We start from the raw sequence: 15,282 nt of genomic DNA, 5'->3' as shown, positions 1-15,282 counted from the left end.
AGGTATTCTAAATATTTTTAATAATTGGTATCAGAGCTAAGTTCTTATAAAGAAAATTTTAAAGGTACTTAAAGCCAAAGATCATGACTCACAAGAGAGATGTACCAAAGATGAACAGGGAGAACTTTCCTATCTCAAAAACCTTGACGAAGTTGTATATATCTAGTATCAATGATGTTTCTATCAACTTTTTTTACAATGTGTATGTAAAGGTAACAACTACTCTTCTAACAACTGATCAACTAAAGAAAAAGAAAGAACATAATCAAGAAATGTTGGAGATTACATCAACCCTTAGTTATGCCAAGTTTGATGATTTAAAGTATTGTGATACTAAAAAGAAATTGTGGGTCAAATTGAAAACCATAATATGAAGGTGATGACAATGTCTTGAGAACCAAATCAAAGAGCCTAAGAGGTAAATTTGATGACATGAAAATGATAGATGGTGAGAATATAGTACAATATTGCACAAGAGTTAAATAGTTGTTAATGCTATCCATGGTGCAAATGGAGAAATCAAAGATGAAACTATGATAAGCAAGGTATTGAGGACTCTACTCCATATTTATTCCATTACAGTGCCTATAATTCAAGAGCTAGGATGCACACTAGGTAACACTTTGACCTTGGAAGATGTAATTGGTAGACTTACTACTTTTGAAATGTATAACTTTGATAACCATACACATGCTACTATTGAATCCTCCTTTAAGTCATAATTGGTCCTTAGCAAAAGAAAAGGAAAACATGTGAAGAGTGACAATGATAGTTCTGATGATGAGATTGATGAACTTGAATCCCTCATTACAAAATGATTTGGAAGAGCAAAAGGTAAATACAAAGGTAAACTACTTATTATCTATGTTTCATAGGTCATATTGCTACTAGGTGTCCTGACAAAGAAGATAAGGATGAAATGAAGGAATGAAAGTACAAGGAAAGAAGAGATGACCGAGACTTCAGGAGAAGCAAGGATGACAAAGGTAAGAAATCATGTTATATTTCTAAAGAAGAAACTAATAATGAATTTGAAAGTAATGATGATGATGTAGTCTATGTTACTATGAAAGAAGATTCTAATGAAGATGAGAAAAATGTATTTATTTTATATGTAAAAAAAATTGATAGATGGACAATTGATACTAGATGTTCAAATCATATGACTAGTGACAAAATTAATTTTGAGGACATTGGTTCATACAAAGGTGGATGTGTTAAATTTGATACTGATATTCCATGTGTTCTAAAAGGTAAAGGACTATTGAATTGACTAACAAGATAAAATGTTATAGTGTTTACTAGGTTGAAGGACTTAATTATAATTTTTTGAGTGTTTCATAGCTAAAAAAAATTAGGTTAAAGAGTTGAATTTCACAATAAAAAGGTCAAGATACATGATGTTGATGGTAAGCTAGTTAGAAGTGGTGATCAGACAAGAGGTAACTTGTTCTATCTATATTTATCTAATGAGACATGTTTATTTGCACAACAAGAAGATTTTGGTTATGGCACAAGAGGTTATGTCATGTAAACTTTGACAATTTGGTAGATATTAGTAAAATGAAGAATGTAAGAGGATTGCCTAAACTAAAGAAGATTGACAATACTATGTGTAAACAATGTCAATTAGGAAAAATGACCAAGTCTAGTTTTAACAGTAAAACATACACTTCTAATGATATTTTTGAAATGGTTCATACTAACCTATGTGGACCCATTTATGTTTAAAGCTACTGTGGAGACAAGTATTTCATTCTATTTATTGATGACTACTCTAGGATGATGACTGTGATGTTTCTTAAAGTTGAATCTGATGCTTTTTAGTTATTCAAGTGGTATTTAGCAAGAGTTAAAAAAGAAATAGTGAAGATTCTAAAGTGCTTGAGGTCTGACAAAGGTGGTGAATTCACTTCAAATGATTTTAATACATTTTGCAATGACAAAGGAATTAAAAGATAGATGTCAGCACCAAGGACCCTTCCTTAGAATGGGATAACTAAAAGGAGAAATAGATTAATAATGGATTGTACAAGAACATTAATGATGGAGAAGAGTGTATCAAAGAAATATTGGAGAGAAGCAATTAGTACTATTTTCTATACCCTTAATAGAGTACAAGTCAAGATATGTGCAAATGCTACACCTTTTGAACTATGGTATGGATATGCTCCTAATGTGATATATTTCAAAATATTTGGAAGTAGATTCTATATTCTTAAAGATAATAGGAAAAATGGTAAGAACAATAATCTATTTTTGAAGAATGGTAAGAAAAATGAAGTACTGCTATCTAAAATATTTGTTGATGAAATGAAGAAGGAATTTGAAATGTCTATGTTTGGTGAAATCAAATTCTTTGTTGGATTACAATATGTAAAATGAAGTTTGGTATTTTATTTACATAATACAAATACATCAAGGTGATACTAAAGAATTTTTGAATGGAATATTCAGGACCAATGAACACACTTATGTCAGTAGGAAATAAGCTATATAAGAATGATAAATCTGTTGACATGAACCAGACCTTATACAAATCCATGACTGGAAAATTGCAATATGTTGTTCATAGTAGACTTGATATTGCATTATCAATTGGAATAGTTGCTAGATTTTTAGAAAATTCTAAGGAAATTCACATGATGGCAATGAAAAGGATAATGAGATATCTAGAAAATATAGAAGACTATGGATTGTACTACAAAATAAGTGATAGGTTTAAACTAAAGGTATCCACTGACCCAGATTGGGAAGGAAATATTGATGACAGAAAAAAAAACCAATGGAGGCGCATTCTTTCTAGGAAAGAGATTCATGTCATGAAAAAGAAAGAAACATAATTGTATTTCCCAATCAATAGTTGAAGCTGAGTATGTGGCAGTTGCAGTGAACTATTCAAACATTATGTTGATAAAGAAATTAGTGAAAGGTATGAAAGAAGAAATTATAGATCTAGTAGTTATTTATTGTGATAACACAAGTCTTATTAACATTTCAAAGAATCCGGTGATGCATACTAAGAAAAACCACATTTCTATCAAGTATAACTACTTGAGGGAACTAGTGCAAGGCATAGAAGTGAATCTAGAATATGTGCATACCAAAGAACAAATTGTTGAAATATTCACAAAATCCACACCTAAATATGCTCGTGAATATGTTAGAGGTAAATTTGGGGTGATTCCCCTAAACAAGGTGCATTGCATCACATGTGTTAATCAGAATATCTTACACATTGATACAACACAACTCTACTTTGGGAAATGCCTAAGGTAGATAGTCTAGTCCAACATAATATATTAGTCATAAATAGATGATAGAAATTAGTGAAACATGCAAAACCTACATAATTCAAATGCATGAAAGCAATTGAAGCTTAAAAAGCTTAGTGTATTTGGCATTGTTGTTAAAGATCGAGAGATAGCCATAGAAGAGTAGAGAATGTACAACAGAAGAAAATTACCAAAGAGGGAGAATTAACCAAATGAAGAAGAGATAGAAAAAGAAGAAAGACATGTTAGAAAGGGAGAATATGAACATTGAGGTAGATATATTAGCTCAGAGGGAGAGAATCTTTTTGGATTGTATGGTAACAAAGTGAGATACATTTGATACATTGTAATAGTTCTAATATTGAGATATAGAGATGTTACCATCAATGCCAAAGAGGGAGATTGTTGGAAACTTACTATTCCAAAACAATTGTTATTTTTTTTATTGATTTCAAATCTATTGATAAGACATGTTTCTACCTAATCTAAATGTAATATCTATTTGATTGATGAAGAGGATTTGAGAAAATTGCTCATAACAGTAGCAATTAGAGGAAATGTTGAGTTATTAAAAGGAAGCTACAATGGAGATTTGATTAGTTAGACTTTGATGAGACAAAGTGATTGTTTATATCAAGAAAGTGAAGCTAAGTTGAGTAATAGAGTAAATGGTTAAGGAATGTCGAGTGATGCTACTATTAAATGAGCCACAGAAAGTGTCGAGCAAATCTAGTGTTGACCAAGAAAGATAGTTGATGTCACACTAGAAACATTTACAGTGACTGAGTATTAAGTGATGACTAAGTGTCAAAACTTAGTAATTGCTGAGTAATATTGTTAAAGATGAATTTGAGGAAATCATCATTCCCAACTGACTTACTTGATTTCTTGGGAGATGTAAAATTTGTTGAAGATAAGATTGATGAGTTGGATCATTAAAGTCAAGGAGAGGATTAGTTAAAGACCTAACAGATAGATTCTAGAGAATTTTCTAGGGGAAGATCAAGAAGATGGACAGATACAATGAATCATGTTTAACCTTATCATAAACCCTAAGATCTATGATGATTAGGAAAATGGTAAAGAAATAGTTTCCTCTATAAAGAGGTATAGAGCTGAATGAGAAGTGAGAGTGTGGTGTGTATGAAAGAGAGGCATATAGAGGAAGGTGGATGAAACATGGACAAGTGTCAAAGTGAATATGAAGCTAAAAGACATTTCTTACATAGATATTGATAAGTGAAATTTGAGCAAGAATTCTTACGTTTTGTTGAAGGGTGAAGACTAATTACTTGAAGGGTTGTTGATTGAATCAAGAATAGTGATGATAGTGGAGAGATTATCATTGAATGGTCAAAGTCCTCTAACAAGGCCACTCCCAATAAGATAATTAAATCCCCTAACCTAGTCATTTTTAATAGTGTGTATTGTAACCTTTAATAGGGTTGGCTCCTAACAGAGCTCACTTCAAAAGAATGAAAAAGAGGTGACATGTTGCTAGTAGTTTTTCTCAAATTGGGTTTCTACATAAAATCTTAGTTTCAAACTTTTGTTCTATGCTTTATATATTTTATATTTTATATTCCTCAAAGTATGTTATATTTGGAATAGTAGTTTTGGTTTATGAATATAGTAGAGATCGAGAAACAATAGAATAAGCAAAACAATAAGAGTTTAATGTTTAATTGTTCAAATAGTACTTAAGGACTTTAAGTAACTTAATAAACCCCCCTAGTTATTTTAAACATTTCTAACACCCTCTTCTTCTATATACATATGATCCTCCTTAGACTATAATTATATTCTACCTTATATCTCCCATTGCAATATGCATTTTCATAAAAGAATTCCCATCTACTACTCCACTTTTGACATCAATGAAAAAGGTGCTGATATGAGGTTGTTTTGAAGTGAAGAACTTGTAATGGAACAATGATTATTTTGTCATGATGTCAAACTTGCTACATGTTGGTGAGACAACTTCTTTTTGGTCTAAAAGATATCATGTAGTTGATTGATGAAGAGGATTTGGGAAGAAGAGATAACAATAGCACCTAGAGAAAGGTTGAGTTATTTGGTATGTAAAAGGAGCCATAAGACCAAGTAAGACATTGATACTATAGTTTATTTATTATCTACTTAAAGTCTAAAATGAAAGATTGGTCGAGACTAGAAGAAGATCAAGTATGAAATGTGTCTACCAAGCGTTGCCAAGTAGTCAGTGCAAGCTGAATAGAAATTAGTGGAAGATGAGTGAAAAACAAGAGGTGCCAAGAAAAGATGAAAACTAGTGTAAGCTGAGTGATTATCAATATATTTCAACTAAAGTGTAGTTGATGTCAAGCACTAGTAAACTTTAGTGTTCACTAAGTAAACTATTGTTGACCAAGTGAAATAATACTATAGAAGCTGAGTGACATCATATTGATGCTAAGTGCCAGTATTCATGTTAAATCATAGATTTGATGAATTTAAGTTGACTATTTTTTTCTTGAATTCTATGAAGTGTGTGGAAGATAACTATGATGAGCTAGTGGCACAAAATTCAAGGAAGATTGTAGAAGAAATTTTTAGAGGAACCAAATGGAAAAGTGGGTGGATTCATTATATCCTACCTAATCCTACCTAACCCTAAATTGGATGATTATGGTCAATGAAAAAATATCCTAATTCTCTATTTATAGAGAGAGTTGGTCAAAAGAAAAGCTTGCCATGTATGAGAACCAAATGAAGACAAGGAGTCTAGGGTATTGCTTCATTCAGTGCTCGAATAGAAGAGACTCCAATTGGCATGCAAAGAAAGAAGGCTTAAGATTATGGATGCTTGAAGGGTGACCAAGCTATTAGAACTAAATTGTGTGAATGCCAAGAAAAATGGAGGACTAAAATAGAGATATGTAATTTGCAGGTAAGTTATAATTCTTATCAGATCAAGCCTTAATGTTACTTTCTAATCATTGTATCAATCTAGGGTAAATTCTTTGGATTAAGGTTGACCTAATAGTCATTTTTTAATCCTTTAATTAGGTGACATTCCAAGTGAATGGTCTAAAGTCCTCTAACAAGGCTCACTCATAATAGGGTGATTGAAATCCTCTAACCAGGTCACATTTTACAGTGTGTAATATAACCTTTAATAAGGTTGACCTTTCATAGGGCATCACTTCAGAATAGCGATAATTAGTAGTATGTTATTGATGATTTTTCCCAATTTGGGTTTCCATGTAAAATCATTGTATCAAATGTGTTATTGAATTTGTTATGTTTCATGTTTACATTTCTACAGAGTTGTTTTGACCTAGGACAATAACCTACAAAGTTTAAGTATTGTATGATCTAATGGATGCATGCATAATAAGGTTTAATAGGTCTAATAAGAATTGAAAAGTTTTATTTTTACATCTAGACTTTGGATAACTTATTCACCCCCCTCTCAATTATTCTAAATAATTCTAATAATTGGTATCAAAGTGCCATAGTTCTTAAGTGGATTAGTTTGATGAATATACAAAGGTACATGAAGCTAAACATATGAAGGAACTAGAGGAGTACAAATATTTTGTATACTTTTATGAAGGTATGCCTACTAATGAAGATGTTGTAAACCAAGTTTCCAATCAACAAGTTTCAATGGATGCCCAATCATAGAGAAGGAATGTCAAGTTACATTCAAAAACTGAGCTACAGTCAGGAGCCAAGTTGTAGATAGAAGGTGAGGCAAATTCTTATTTTGAGATGAGTGTACATGAAAGAGATGTTGAATTACCTAATAGAGAAGTACATAGTGATTCAAAAGTTAATAGAACTAATGAGGAAAGTAGAGTAGAACCAAGATTGTCAAAGTATTTTGGAAGACATCACCCTACTAAACAAATTATTCGAGACAAAGGTGCTAGACCAATGATAAGAAATAGGGTAAGAAGTGATACATGTTTTCTAAGAATGCATGAGCCTAAGACAGAAAAAGATGCCTTAGAAAATGAGGACTGGAGTAAAACCATGAAAGAAGAGATTGATTAGATTGAGAAGAACAAGACATGGACTCTAGTTCCCAGACTAGAGGACAAGAATTTGATTGGAACCAAGTGGGATTATAGAAAAAAGTTAGATGAAAATGGTGAAGTCACAAGGAATAAGGCAACATTAGTTTGAAAGTGGTATGCACAAGGAAAAGGAATAGATTATGGAGAAACATTTGACCATGTTGCAAGATTCAGAGTAAGAACTCTTTCTTACTCTCCATATGAAGATTTCAAAATTTATTAAATAGCTGTGAAGTCAACATTTCTGAATGACAAGTTAGAAGAAGAGGTCTACATAGAATTACCAAAAGGATTTTTTGATGCTAAAAAAAAGAACATGGTATATAGACTACACAAATCTTTATATGGTTTAAAGAAAGCCCCAAGAGAATGGTATGAAAGGCTTCACAATTATCTTGTGAAGATTGGATTTGAGAGGATTGATGATAACATCAATCTATACTTGAAGATAGAAGGAGGTAACGGTATTTTACTAGCTAAATTTTTTATTGATGATATCATATTTGGAGGTTAAGATGGATTATGTAAGGCATTTGCAAATAAAATGAAGAAAGAATTTAAGATGTTTATGTTTGGAGAGATCAAGTTCTTTTTTGGTTTGCAAGTATATCAGATGAAATTTGGTATATGCATCACTCAGTCTAAGTATGTGAAGGAAATATTGAATTTTTTTGGATTAGAATATTCCAAACTAGTTAGCACACCTATGGTGATAGGATACAAGTTGTCAAAGAATGATGATTCAGCTGATGTGAATCAAACATTATATAGGTCTATGATTTGAAAATTGCAATATGTAGTGCATAGCATACCTAACATTACATTATTTGTTGGGATTGTTTCAAGATTCTTTGCTAATCCTAAGGAGAATAATTTGATGGTTGTTAAGAGAATTATAAGCTATCTAAAAGGAATATAAGACTATGGTCTATACTAGAAGAACGATGAAAAATTTGAGTTGAGAGCCTATACTAATGTTGATTAGGCTAGAAATATTGATTACAAAAAGAGCACTAGTGGAGGAGAATTTTTCATAGGAAATAGGTTGGTCACCTAGACCAGCAAGAAACAAAATTGCATATCTCAATCTATTGTTGAAGTTAAATATGTGGCTATTGTAATAAATTGTGCAAACATTGTATGGATCAAAAAACTACTCAAAGGTATGAAGGAGGAAATCACTGAACCTATGGTACATTATTGTGATAATACAAGTGCTATAAATATATCAAAGAACCTTGTGATGCACACAAAGACTAAGCACATTGCAATCAAGTATAAATATTTGAGAGAATTAGTTCAAGACAAAAAAGTGAGGATGGAATATGTAAGTACAAAAGAGTAGATAGATGATATCTTCACAAAAGCATTACCTAAGGATGCTCATGAGTATCTAAGAGGTGATATCCCAATCCAAATCTACTTAAGAGGGATGATTATTTCCCTACATCAACCAAGCAGAATGTTGTATCTTACAACTTGATATAGTGGATATTACTTCAGGAGATGCCTAAACTAATGAAGGAGTTGAACTAGAAGATTTACAGTCACAATGTAAGATGATAGAGGGAGTATATTAAATTGATTATATCTGCATATGGAGATGAAAATTATTTGGTATTGTTGTCAAAGAGGGCAATAGTGTACTTGATGTTTACTGAAGGGAGACCTGATGTTTATAGAAGGGAGATAGTGTACCTAAACATATAAGACATAAATATACATCTACCTAGTAAGAGGGAAAAAGTACTAAGGGAAATATAAGTCAGACGGACAAGATACTAGAAGGAAACTTGACAAAGCTCACATTACCCTACATAGAGGAAGAACATATACTACACTAATAGAGGGATAAATTTCAAAGATTTATTTTCCTTTAGATATTGTTGTTGGTATTGTTTTTCCATCAATGCCAAAGAGGGAGATTATTGATATGAGATTATTTTGGTGTGAAGAACCTATAATGGAACAATCATTATTTTTTTAATGTTGTGAAACCTACTACTTGCTGGTGAGACAATTTCTTTTTGGTCTAAAAGCTATGATTTAGTTGATTGATGAAGAGGAGATAAAAATAGAATCTAGAGAAAGGTTGAGTTATTTGGTATGTAAAAGGAGCCCTAAGATCAAGTAAGACATTGATATTATAGTGTATTATTTATCTACTTAGAGTCTAAAATGAAAAATTACTCAAGTTAAGACTAGAAGAAGATCAAGTGTGAAATTTGTCTACCAAGCCTTGCTGAGCAGTCAGTACCAGCCGAGTAGAAATCAATGGAAGATGAGTGAAAAATAAGAGGTGTCAAGAAGAGATGAAAATTAGTGCAAGCCAAGTGATTTTTAGCATATGCCAAGTAAAGTTTAGTTGATCCCAAGCATTAGTAAACTTTAGCATTCGTCAAGTAAACTAGTATTGACCAAGTAAAAGAATAGTATATAAGTTGAGTGATGACATATTGATGTCGAGTGCCAATATTTGTGTTAAATGGTAGATTTGACAAATCTAAGTTAACTATTTTTTTCTCTTGAATTGCATGAAGCATATGGAAGATAACTATTATGAGTTGGTAGCACAAAGTTCAAGGTAAACCATTTTGCAGCAAATTCAAAGAAGATTGTATAAGAAGTTTCTAGAGGAACGAAATGGAAAAGTGGGTAGATTGATTATATCCTACCTAATCCCACCTAACCCTAAAATGGATAATTATGGCTATGTGAAAAATGATCTTAGTTGTCTATTTATAGAGAGAGTTGGTTATAAGAAAAGGTTGTCATGTGCAAGAATCTAAGGAAGACAAGGAGTCTAGGGTATTGCTTCATGTAGTGGCTGAATAGAAAAGATGGCAATTAGAATGCAAATCAAGAAGGATTAGGAGGATGGATTCTTGAAGGGTGAATAAGCTATCAAAGATGAAGTGTGTGAATCCCAAGAAGAATGGAGGAGTGAAAGAGAGATCTATAATGTGCAAGTGAGTTGTAATTTGTTCTCAGATCAAGCCTTACTATTACTTTCTAATCATTGTATTAGTATAGGTAAAATCCTTTGGATTGGGGTTAACCTAACAGTTATTAGAAAATCCTTTAACCAAGTGACATTCCAAGTGAATGATCTAAAGTCCTCTAACAAGGCTCACTCCTAATAGGGTGATTGAAATATTCTAACTAGGTCATATTTAACAAGGTTGACCTTTCACAAGGCATCACTTCAAAAGAGTGAGAATTAGTAGCATGTTACTACTGGTTTTTTTCCAAATTGGGTTTACACATAAAATCCTTGTGTCAAATGTATTGTTAAGTCTATTATTTTTCTTTTTTACATTTTTACAAAGTTCTCTTGACCTAGGATAGTAACCTACAAAGTTTAAGTATTGTATGATCTAATGAATGCATGCATAATAAGGTTATGGGTCTACTAAGCATTGAAAAGTTTTATTTGTACATATAGACCTTGGATAACTAATTAATTCCCCCCACCCCCTCAATTATTCTAAATAATTCCAAAAAAAGGTGACCCAAAAGTATATATGCAAGTCAAGATTGTGAATCTACAGTTTTGTATTTAAGATGATTAACTAGATGGAAGGGTGATGTAATCTACAAAATTCTTCTTTAGGCTAGTGAATTCCTTGTCCCATGTATCATTTGCTACATCAAATATTCTTATTAAGGCATAAAATCTATAAGATGCTACTTATGATGCTAGAAGATCAAAGAAAGAAAAATATGCATTTGATTCTTTTTCTTCTAGATAAGTATCCAACTATTTCATCACAATGTCAATTTTCAATGTTAGTTTCTTTCTTAATAATAAGAATATTTTTAGGATTCTTTATTTTTCCATCTCAATAATTCCCATTTCATCATTTATCTTCCTAGTCTTTTTCTCAATATCTAAAATATTTTCCTTAGGATCCTTGATCTCATCAACAAATTTCTTAAATTTATTTATTTATTATGTATTTCTTTTGGAGATTTCTTTTGAGTATTTTTGTGCAAGAGAACACTTGGCATATAGATCCTTTGCTTCTAATTTTTCACTCCTTAATTTTTTGATCCATGTGTCTAATGTAATTAGATCATTTATGATATTACGACATACTATGACTAATAAGTTTGCATCATGCTTAGTTTTTTCTTTCAGTTGTCTTGCCTCTTCAAGTGTAGAAAAGTGACTTTAAAATACTTCTATGACATTCTTAGTTATCTTCTCAATATTTTGATCATTTTTTTGTAATTACAATAGGAATGGTAAGCTTCTTAGTTGGGGGGGTGAATTATTAGTTCAAACTTTTAGCGCATAAAATATTCAGCACACATCCATCTCACATATTCAATAAGTAAACTAAAATATCATGTAAAGCATGTCTATCTAAATCATGTAAACAAGTAGGCATTCAAAGATATATGACACTAGATATGATTACCTAGAAACCCTCCATTGAGAAGGTAAAACTAGGGTGGGGATGACACCCACAAATCTTCAATACTACAAAAATAAAGTGTATCCAATGAAGGTTACAATGTTTGATCATGATCTACCCTATGAAAGGCCTTCCTTGTTAAAGGCTTACAAAGATTGTTAGGTCTTAACCTGTTAAAGGATTTTAGCACCCTATTAAAAGTGTACCTTATTAAAGGACTTTAATTCATAGTAAATTAATCACCTTGTTAGAGGATTTCAATACAACCTGTTAGGACTGCTCTATTAAGATATTTAACTGATTCACCTATTAGAATGTCTCAGCATTGATCCTATAGTCAAGACTTTGTTCCTTAATGAAATATCACTTCTAAATTGATGTATTCTTGATCTGTATTGATCATATGTCTCTCTACTATTCACTATTTCCTTCCTTTGTTCTCCTTTAACTGTTTTTACAATACAATTTTAGATTATAACACCTTGGTCGCAATGAATGTCCTAGTTTGCACATGAAAAACTCTCCTTGATAATTTTTTCATTCCCTTTCATGACCATATATAGTTTAAGGTTTGCCCTCCTTAAGAAGACCTAGATGACTTAGGGTTAGGTATGAATCAAAAACTATGATTCATGGATTTTGCCTATTAAACCTTCCCTTTACCTATTTTTATGCATGTAATTCATAGGGATTCAAACTTAAGGTTTGTCCTTATCACCAAAATATAGTAATTCAATCTGTAAGTTGGCTCATAAAATGGTTTACATGGTAGTTTGTGCCCAATACAAATAACTGTGACAAAATTGTGTTACTCGACATTTGAAGTCTTTGATACTTGACATATACTAATTTCTATACTATGACTTGACACTTGAGTGACTCAGCATGCACTACTTAATTGGCTCCATAATCACTTAGCATATACTATCTGCTTAGCACTTGAGTGACTTAACACTCACTATTGACTCGACATGCTCTACTTATGCATATTTTTCTCGGCATGTACTACTTGTTTGGCATGAACTAAGAAAATGTCTTAAGTGTATAGACTCTCACTAGTCAAAACCCATCTGAGACCAACAATCTCCCCCTTTGACATGAGTGTCAAAAACACTTAGGCATGCATTAATACTTTTATTCTTACAAGCATAACATGACTCTTATTTGGTTTCTATACAAAATTTCAAAATATCAAAATTTTGCAACAACTTATACCTCAAAACCCTATAACTCCCCTTGAGTTGTTTGATTTGGTTCTATACTCAACACTATCGAGTAGATGTGCCTCAACTAATACTCTTTTTATTTACTTTTTGTTCTCTGCTTCCTCTTGCTTGTTCATCCATGCTATTAAACTCCCCCTTTTTCACACTGATTTCAACAGGTTATACACTAATAGTGTAATTGTAAAAAATAATATTTATGGACTTGAAGAATAATCTTAAGAGATGCATCCCAATTGTCACAAGCTAGCTCCAAAGACTTAATTTGGATGGCCATCTTGACAACAAGGTGTACTAGGCCATCTAATGTAGAAAGATTAGGGTATTTCTTCATAAGAGTTTCTACATAGCTTAACTCCTTATGAAAAATCTCCATGTGTGGAGTCAATGTAGTTTGGATGCTTATTAGTTTGGTCCTTATGTTGGCTTCATCTATAGATAGTGTTGCTAACTGACTCTAGGTTTGCAATAGGGTTTGAAAATGCTTCTCACTTTGAGCTAGAGTCATTGGAAATTTTACACCCAATGAATTCATTTGACTTTCCAAGCTTAGAATGTGACTCCTTGTCTCTTGTGTGAAGAGTGTGGGATTACACAATTTGGTGTATAGAGAGAAAATTTTCTCAAGTAGCTTCTTCACACTATCTATCTTAGTTGCCAATGCAACTTGTGTAAGTGATGTATCACTAGATATCTTCTCATTCACTTTACTTTGAAATTTCTTTTTAGACCATTCTAATAATTTTGCATTTGTGAGGTCTCACTCTGACCCATCATAGCATAGTTGATGCATTACTATTTTGATACTCATGACTCGATATGTTGAGACATTACTTGATGCATTGAACATTATTATGTTATTTTGTGATGTGTGATGCTTTACTTTTATATATTTGATTTCATCAATGCTTTATGAACATGTATGATGATGAAGTAAATGAATGCAGAACTAAAACTTTGATTATGAAATTTTGATGGTCAAAAAATGAGTAGAATCAGATAAACAATTGATTATTAGAAAGTTCAATGTTTTAAATTTGCATGATTCTCCTGATACATAATTTACATATATGCATGTGATTTCTTAAACTACTGATGTGTGCAATTAGTGTGTAGGATATTTAACCAGGAAATCTAATGGAAAGATGGAACTATACCCCTTACCAATTTGTGCAATTTTACATGGTCTTTCCTTGAAGGTTGTTATATAGTCTTAAAATCCTCCTAGCTTTTTTTTGGGTTTTATTAAGTCTTTAAGACCTAAAAATATTAAATTTAAGTATCCTAGGGGTAAGGGTATGTATTGGGAGTACTTTCCACCCCCTTAGCCTCTTAGGTTGACTTTTAGAATCACTCAAAAATCCTACTTTTGGTTGATTGCAAAAATTGATTTGTCTCCTTCATGAGTTGGTGACTCAAACTCCACCTTGGGGTTACCTAAAGTCTAGTTGAGTTAGGATCATATTTAGAGGCATTTTGGAGAAGTTTGGTTTTGTTACCCAATCTCTAGTTTCTAGAGAGAGGTGAAGATTGAAGGAAAGGAAGGATAAGCTCTTCTCAACTTGTCATTTTACCATAACCTTTTGGTGAAGGTAGGGTTCTTCACTCTTTTGATCATGTTTCTTATTATTGTTCATGCTTGATTCATGCATAAGGCATTGTCATGATCTTGGTATTTCTTGTATATGTGTTGAGGGTGTTTTGGGAGGAATCTTAACTTGTTCTTGGATGTCATTCTTATGCTTTTATTTCAAATTTTGAGGGGATTTCATGGGGATTTTTTTGGCATCACTCTCCCTTGGATAGGGAAGAAGTGGCCAAGTATGGGGGAAGGGCCTTAGTTGGACCTCAATAGTGTAGAGTCTCCTCTCATGGTGAGAAGAGGGAAAGAGGGTAGGGTGTATGGGCCCCTACTTGTCATCACATACCTTGTATGAAAATTTGAATTCTTGTAGAAGGGAAGGAATAAAAATCCTTGTTGCATTGGCCTCAAAAAGGCATTTGTAGAAGAATGGAAGTTCTTGAATTTTTAGCCCCAAAAGGGCTATGTTATGGTATGACGATTGACATCTCCGATTGAGAAAATCCACCTCCCCCTTATTTTGGTTCAATGTTGAACCTATTCTGCAAAATTGGGTTGGAAATGCATGCTTGAATTGTTCTTCATATTTGTTGTTTTACCTCTGGATCAGTTCTTGTCTTTTCCATGGTTCCCTTAATGCATTGAAGATATTGGAAAATAATCTCTTGTTAAAGACCTAGAAGAGAATTCAATTGAATTGTATCATCATGTAAAAAAATTTATTTAAATTTTGATGTA

The sequence above is a fragment of the Cupressus sempervirens genome, chromosome 6, assembly GCF_028749045.1.
Source record: "Cupressus sempervirens isolate cs-2001-9-10 chromosome 6, ASM2874904v1, whole genome shotgun sequence".
Lineage (NCBI taxonomy): Eukaryota > Viridiplantae > Streptophyta > Pinopsida > Cupressales > Cupressaceae > Cupressus > Cupressus sempervirens.
This window is presented reverse-complemented; position numbering follows the sequence as displayed.